Genomic DNA, 7,362 nt, shown 5'->3' with positions numbered 1-7,362 from the left:
GACGCAGGGATACGAGGTCCGGGTCTTCCTGTCTTGGCAAATATTTATATTCAAGAACAAGATGGTATTGTAAATCTGCTTTTCTGGGAACAAATACGATTTTTTTTTTTATAGGTCCCTCTAAATACTCCAGCTCTTCTCATTCTCTTTATCTTACCCAAAATGGCTCTGACAGGTCCAAACACACTTTCCTGCCTTTTTTTTTTTTTTTTTGGCTATATCATCACTAAGCAGCAGACTTAAAAGTCATAGTAAAGTGCAAAAGAAAAAAAAAAGAGGGGAGTCGTATTAGAAGATAGGAGACATGGCCTCAAATTAGGGGAAATTATTTTAACTGCCGTGATCTAGAATGCCTTTTTTACTTATGAAAGCAGAATAATAAAGCCTGACCTTTATGGGATATTCTGGCACTTACCAGCAATTAACATTATACCCTAGTATTTTGTTTCTGGAGTCACACTGGCATCCTGGTCCTTCAGGTATTTCCAAAGGTCTGCAGAAGTCAGACTGCTAAAATTCATGGGGAAACGTGAAGCGATTTGAGCCCCCTCTAAAACTGCACTGCGTCATCCTCGAAACAGCCAACCAGACGTGATAAAATGACATCTAGCTTCCACAAAATGGTCTCTGCCTTCCACAGAGCAGACTGACGCCTTCAAGCCTGCCTAGGGACTCTGGGTCTGGAAGACTTACTTGAGCACCTGCTGTCTAATGTTGTTTCTCAGCTGGTTCTTATTGAGGTGAGGACTCCATGTATGAGTTGCCAAGTGGTTCGCAACAAAGCTGTCAACCCGTTGTCTCAGGTTCTGATAGGCAGGCTGGGAAGTGGGGGGGAAAGACAAATGTTAAAAATCACAAGTGTTACATAACATCAATATTTCTAAGTCTCAGGAATTTGAGGATGCTTAACAGTGTTAACGTTTTTTAGATTACAGCATCAATGTGGCCACAAGGTTTCTCAGCTTAGGACCTTCCTGCTTCAGGATAACTGAGACATGCAAATACTGCTTATTTTGTCGAAGCCAAGATGTTTGGAGATAGGAGGACACAAAGAAGAAAGACACACCTCTCACCTGTAGACAAAGGACTCGAAAATCAGATACAAGTAACTATCTGGGTTAGATTAGCTTCAGATGATCTGGAGCCAAGAAAGGGAGGGGAGCAGAGGAATAAGTCTTTGCTGAGGATGTGGCATTTGAGTTGGACCCTCCGAGTTTCACAAAGCAGCTGGTCATCGGAGACGCAGGCCTTGCACATACAGCCAACAATAGAAGCAGTGCAAGTGGATGAGAAAATGTGGGGTCAGGAGCATCTGGGAGCCTCCAAGTTGGTGGGGGAAGAGAATATAAAAAAGCAGAGATACGAGGTTGCAGACAGCCTGCGGCCACGGGCTGGAGGGCTCTGGGGACGTGTGGACGTCTGGGATTATGGGGTTGAGGACAGGAACTCACTGCACGTGAGCAGAGGGATACGCTATGGCTGAGCTTTCTGCCCAGTAATCTTCCGACAGGGAGAGAGTAAAGAGACACACGATATACTTTGGAAAGGAGGCAGTAACTACAGCGATGAAGATGTGTGCCGGGGGAGTGGAAACGGGCTGAACCAACACTGCAAGCAGGCATTCGATCTAACGTAAGCGGTGGTCCTCAACCAGGAGCGATTCTGCCTCCACCACCCCCACCCCAGGGCACTTTAGACAATGTCTGGAGACAGTTTTGGTGGCCACAACTCAGGGAGCTGCCACTGGCATCTTGTGCGTTGAGGGCAGGGATGCCGCTGAGTGCCCTAGAGTGCACAGGGAACCCGAACAACGAAGAACGTTCCAGCCCAGAATGTCAACGGTGCTGAGGCTGAGAACCCCTAAGTTAAGGGAAGCAGGAGAGAGAACACATGGTATGTCACTTTTTTTTTTAAAGTTTATTTTTGAGAAAGAGAGAAAGAGAGAGAGAGAGAGAGAACAGGGGAGGGGCAGAGAGAGGAAGACGGAGAATCCCAAGCAGGCTCCACTGTCAGCGCAGAGCCCGATGCTGGGCTCCAACTCGCAACCCGCGAGAGAACCGTGAGATCGTGACCTGAGCCAACATCAAGAGTCGGACGCTTAAGTGACCGTGCCATCCAGGCACAGACTTAAGTGACTGTGACATCCCCGTATGTCACTTCTTAAAAGGACATGCCTAGGGGTGCTTGACCACCCTATCAGGACTGCACCCCTCCTTCCTAGAGCCTGCCCCCCAGCCCCCACCACTCGCGGTCTGTCACGTGGCTTTTCATGTAGGGGAGTGAGAGTCCCTGAATGGCCATACGGCTTCATCTGCTGTTTGTGGCTCCTAACCTTACCCTTCAAAGCCCGTAGTCCAGTGAAACATTCTCACGCCTTCAATCTTCTGTACCTACCATTCCCTCTACTCTCTATTTGGCAAACTTCTCGCCTTCAGAGCTCACCCTCATCTGTGATGTCACCCCTGGCTTTCCCCCATGTTCCTCCCATCCTGTGTACATACCCCCTTTCCAACAATGCTTGCCCTGTACTGTATTTTGGGGAGGGGGGTATTTATCTCTCCACTGAAGAGGAAGCCGGGTCCTCACATTCCCTTCATCTTTGTTTTCACATAGCTTCTCACACTGCTTGGCAGATAAGCAATTAAAAAAGTAGCTGTCCGCGGAGACGGCCAGATACCTATCTCAGGCACAGATGATAAGACTTCATCCCTTGGTGATGCCCCCTCATCCCTCCCAATCTCCAGACTTTGCCCGATTCCTATTTCCTGTCCTACAAGAAACACTCAGGATCCCATCTCACATCCCTCTCCATTTATCCAAAATCAACATGAACTAAAACGAATTCTTTCTCCCCACTGACTCTAAAACATCATTCTTGTCTCCAGTATCCCCCAATCCCAGAACCACTGGACTCAAACATCATCACAAAGCACTCAGCACTCTTGCTGCCCCAAACAAGCTCCAACCTGAACTACAACAGGTAAGTCTCCTTGTTGCCACATTCTCCTTTCAGTAAAAAGCCTAGTGACTTCAGCAATATTTTGGATCCCATTACTCCTCTGAGAAGCTTTCCTTTTCCTCTTTTCTTCCTTTTCCAGTGCTCTGCTCAAAAGCCTTGGAGTCATCCTTGACTCCTCCCTTTCCCTTCCACCCCCCCTCCAAACCTTTGGCAAATTCTGTCCACAGCAGCATCAAAACACACTCAGAATCTGACCACTTTCCACCCCCTTTACCGCCACCCCTCTGGTCCAAGGTGCTCGCATCTCCTCTCTCGATTCCCAACCCATCTCCTTACTTCTGACCACTTGCCCACCTGAAGTCTATTTTTCACACAGTGGCTCGGGTTAATCTTCCAAAATTAGGGTAATCATATATTTATTGTCCAAACCACATCATGACTGAGCGTGAAAGGGACACCTTTAATAATTACACACCTAAACCCAACCCATCTAAAAGGGGAGCCAGACCACGTCCTTAGGCTCAGAAGGTGCCAATGGCTTCTCAGCTCCAGTAACAGCCAATTGCTTACCATGGCCTCCAAGGCCTGCCAGATCCATGAAGGGAGGGGGGACGGAGGGCCACTCCTATCTCACCTTCTGTCACTTTCTCCCTCACCAGGTCCTGCCTCAGGCCTTCCCACTGGCTGTGGTCTCTACTTAGAGCACTGAGCCCCACACAGCTGGCTGGATGGTCTCTTTGGTTCCTTCAGTGACGGCTCAGGTAACACCTTCTCGAAATCTTCCCTGGACAACTTACTGAAAACGAATCAGCAACCCTTCCCAACCTCACCCTGCTTTATTTCTTCCACAGAACCTATTACACGTTGTCCCCTGTCTGCTTTTCGCTGCTGGGATGCAAGCTCCATAAAAGCAGGGAGGTTTTGTTCACTGCTGTATCCTGGCATCTGAACAGTGCTTTGTACATAATGAATACATGTTGGGTGAGTAAGTTTATATACTCTGTCTTCAATATTCCTTTCAAATTTAAAAAGAAAAAAAAAAAAAAAAGAGGCAATAGTCACAGTGACCAGGAGCCACTTGTAACCGAGAAAGTATACAAAACTTGGCCTTTATTACCTGGGGAGAAAGGTGCCATATTTATTTGGTTGGTGAGTTCTCTGCCTGGGACAGAAGGACAGGCCTCTCTTGAGCTTCCCTCTTCACACTCTCCAGGGTGACCTCAGAGCCAAGGGGTCAGAAACGGCAGGGATCTGAGAACTAGTAATCTACAGCAGAGGAGCCTCCGCCTTAGTTAGATCTTGGGATGACTAAGGTTCTCATCTTTGGGTAGGAGGGCTGATTGGTTTGCTAAGGTCAGATCCCTCTCTTGGTTGGTTAGAGGCCATCAATAACCCCAGGGCAGTCTGGAGGGTTTTCTGACCCGCGGGAATGCCAGCGGACTTCAGTACTTCTCATCTTGCTTTAACCACACTGGGCTGGATGGTGGCTTTGCTCTTGGAGAGCTCCTGATAGGTGTCAAATGTCTTGATTCTTTTTTTTTTTTTTTTTTTTTCAACGTTTTTATTTATTTTTGGGACAGAGAGAGACAGAGCATGAACGGGGGAGGGGCAGAGAGAGAGGGAGACACAGAATCGGAAGCAGGCTCCAGGCTCCGAGCCATCAGCCCAGAGCCTGACGCGGGGCTCGAACTCACGGACCGCGAGATCGTGACCTGGCTGAAGTCGGACGCTTAACCCACTGCGCCACCCAGGCGCCCCAAATGTCTTGATTCTTAAATATGCATGTGACTGACAAGCCAGTTACTGCTATAACCCTATAGATTCTGTACTGCAGGTCAGAGTTTGACATAAAGCAGGTCAGTCTTCAGGGTTCAATTATCAAAAGCACCATACCACAAATGGTCTCAATTACAAGTTGTTCTTACAGAGGAGATTCGATGGTTCCCTAAAAGTGATGCTCCTTTGCATGAACAGGGGATCTTACGTCTACTCTGACCCACTCATCACATGGAGAGGAATGTTAGGCTCAAAAGAAAACCTTGGCTTCTGTAGGATTTTTGAGACTTTCAAACTTGTCATATGTATGTATATGTATATACATATGTATGAAAAAGGATATAAAATGCTACACAACAAGAAGAAACACTTTAAATCAGATTAAAATCTGCATAATCGTTAGTAAAGCTAAGGAACAGGAAGAGGGAGACACTCATGGGGGAAAGAGGAAAGAGAACCAGAACCAGGAGGCACAGAGGTAGAAGACAAGGAGGAAAAAGAGAGGAGGGGAGGCATCAGGAGTGAAGACAGAGGGAGAAAGCAAGCACAGGAGGGGTGAGGAAAGAATTTCCGCTGCACACAGGCATCTTTTTCCGTCAGGGAAGGGGTATTATTTCAGTTCTCTAGTTTCCAACATTAAAACAAGGGACCTTGTTCTGCGGCCCCTGAAGTCCTTGCAACTGGGTATTAGGTTGAGCCACATGTAACTGCCTACAGTCGACCGTTTCTGAATGACGAAAGTTGCACTTTAATATGCACGTGTACATTTTTTCTTGGGAGAAGGTCCTGTCTTCATTAGATTGTCCAAGCAATCGTCCTCCCTTCCTTCCCACCAAGAAAGGTTTTCAGGCTCCACTTTGAGGGGATCTGGCAGGGGCATTACAAACACGTAACAATAACATTTAGTGGGGATGGGGGATGAAGAAAAATTTGAGCCTTAGGTGTTGCAGCGCCCCTTTAGCATATTCAAGTTTCCAATGTGCCTGCGCAAGGGTAACAGAGATATGGTTTCTCAGAACAGCAGAGTGAAATCTCTATTTGCCCGATACAAATAACCAGTGTCATCTACATAACACGTACCTGGATCTGTCTCATCTCCCTTTTTTAAAAAAAAAAAAAAAAGGGCAACAGACATTATTTTCAAAAAGATGGCTGTGCATATTCCCTAAAACAAAGTGAGAAAACTATATACTTCCTACACAGATGAACATCTCCAAGTATCTTGAATTCTCTGTGGTGTAAAAACCCCAACACCCCGAAAAAGCACATTCTACTTCTGGTCCACATGGTGGATCAGAGATCCCCAGATTCTCCAGAGGGTTTTCCCAGGGAAGACAGCAGAATCGTGTGCAGTTTCCATCAAATCCTGGTGGACAGAGTCACAAGGAAAAATCCGTGTGGGGTTGCAAACACCCGTTGTCTCAAAGACATGAGGTTCCTCAGGAAATGTGAGGAATGTGTTGAGAAAACCCTCACCCCCTGCAAACTCCAATCTGAGGGACCCAACCAGATATAAGCCAAATACCCCAATTTCCTAACTGTTTCCAACTGAAGCTTCCTGCTTCAATCATTTCCAGAATTCCAGACTCTGTGTTCCATCCTCCTCACTGATTGCTCTATCCTGGTTGTCCACTGCTCATTCTTTGCAGAATCAGCAAAGTGTACTCATTCCGGCTACCACCCCCTTTCACTCTGACATTTGGTACAAAATCCTTCCCCTTCCCAGCCCCTAACTCTTTCCATGCAAGGAAGCACCTTGCTGACCTTTCCCCTCTTCCCATTACTCTCCAGAACTCTCTTCTTTCCTGTCCTTCTTCCACTTCAATCAATACCTGCTGTCACCTCTCCTCCAACCTTTCCTCACTGAATGGCTTGGTTCTCCCTATCCCCCTGCCCCTTGTCACTTCAGAGAAGTGACTTGGCCTGAGCCACCTTAATCAGGCAGTCAGCGGTGGAAACAAGAGTCTCAGTCTCTCTAGCCCACCTTTCCACCGTCCGGCTCTGCCTCCTTACCTCTGCACCCACGCACACAGTGACCAGCAATGCACAATGCTAATAATTTGATTCATTACCACTGGATTCCTCCAAAGGACACAGACATGACCCTTCCCGCCCAAAAATCTTCAAGAGAGCACGCAAAAATAACTTGGATACAAAGTAAACCACGAAAAAAAAAAAAAAAAAAAAAAAAAAAAAAAGACCAGAGACGAAAGCCCTGTTAGCATTAGTGTTTCCAGACGAGTCTCCCGAAGAACCATGACTTAGTCTTGCTCACCACCATACTCCCCGCGTCCAAGCAGGGCAGGTGATTAACACGAGCCCGTTAAACGAACGACAGGATCGGCGAATGAATGAACGCACCGATCCTCACACAGCTCAAAGAGGAAGCGGCTGCCCAGGGAACCTGGGGAGGGAGAGGCGCGCTCAGCAGGGGCCCCAGCTGGGGAAGTCGAGGCGCAGCCGGCCGACGGACGAGGGCAGGACACTGCCCGAGAGGGCCGCCCTCGGGGTCCTCCCCTTCGCCCTGCCCCCGCAGCCCCCGTGCGCCCCGAACCTTGGTGTCCACGTCGGCCAGGCAGTCCCTGCGGAACTGGTCGAAGAGCCCCTGGCTCTTGAGGTGGTTCACG

The 7,362-nt window shown here is 47.9% G+C and overlaps 2 long non-coding RNA genes across 2 annotated transcripts; one reads left to right on the top strand and one right to left on the bottom strand.

The window, feature by feature from the left end:
- Positions 1-196: 196 nt before the first annotated feature.
- LOC121024323 (uncharacterized) lies at positions 197-7,362 on the bottom strand. The gene is made up of 2 exons (XR_005787663.1): positions 7,290-7,362; positions 197-818 (listed from the first exon to the last, which is right to left on the bottom strand). It is a non-coding gene; the product is annotated as an uncharacterized LOC121024323 (long non-coding RNA).
- Positions 1,828-3,729, top strand: LOC121024322 (uncharacterized). The gene is made up of 3 exons (XR_005787662.1): positions 1,828-1,893; positions 2,886-2,980; positions 3,619-3,729. It is a non-coding gene; the product is annotated as an uncharacterized LOC121024322 (long non-coding RNA).

This window comes from Herpailurus yagouaroundi, unplaced genomic scaffold, assembly GCF_014898765.1.
Source record: "Herpailurus yagouaroundi ecotype Mexico unplaced genomic scaffold, PumYag 63340, whole genome shotgun sequence".
NCBI classification, from domain to species: Eukaryota; Metazoa; Chordata; class Mammalia; order Carnivora; family Felidae; genus Herpailurus; species Herpailurus yagouaroundi.
This window is presented reverse-complemented; position numbering and strand designations above follow the sequence as displayed.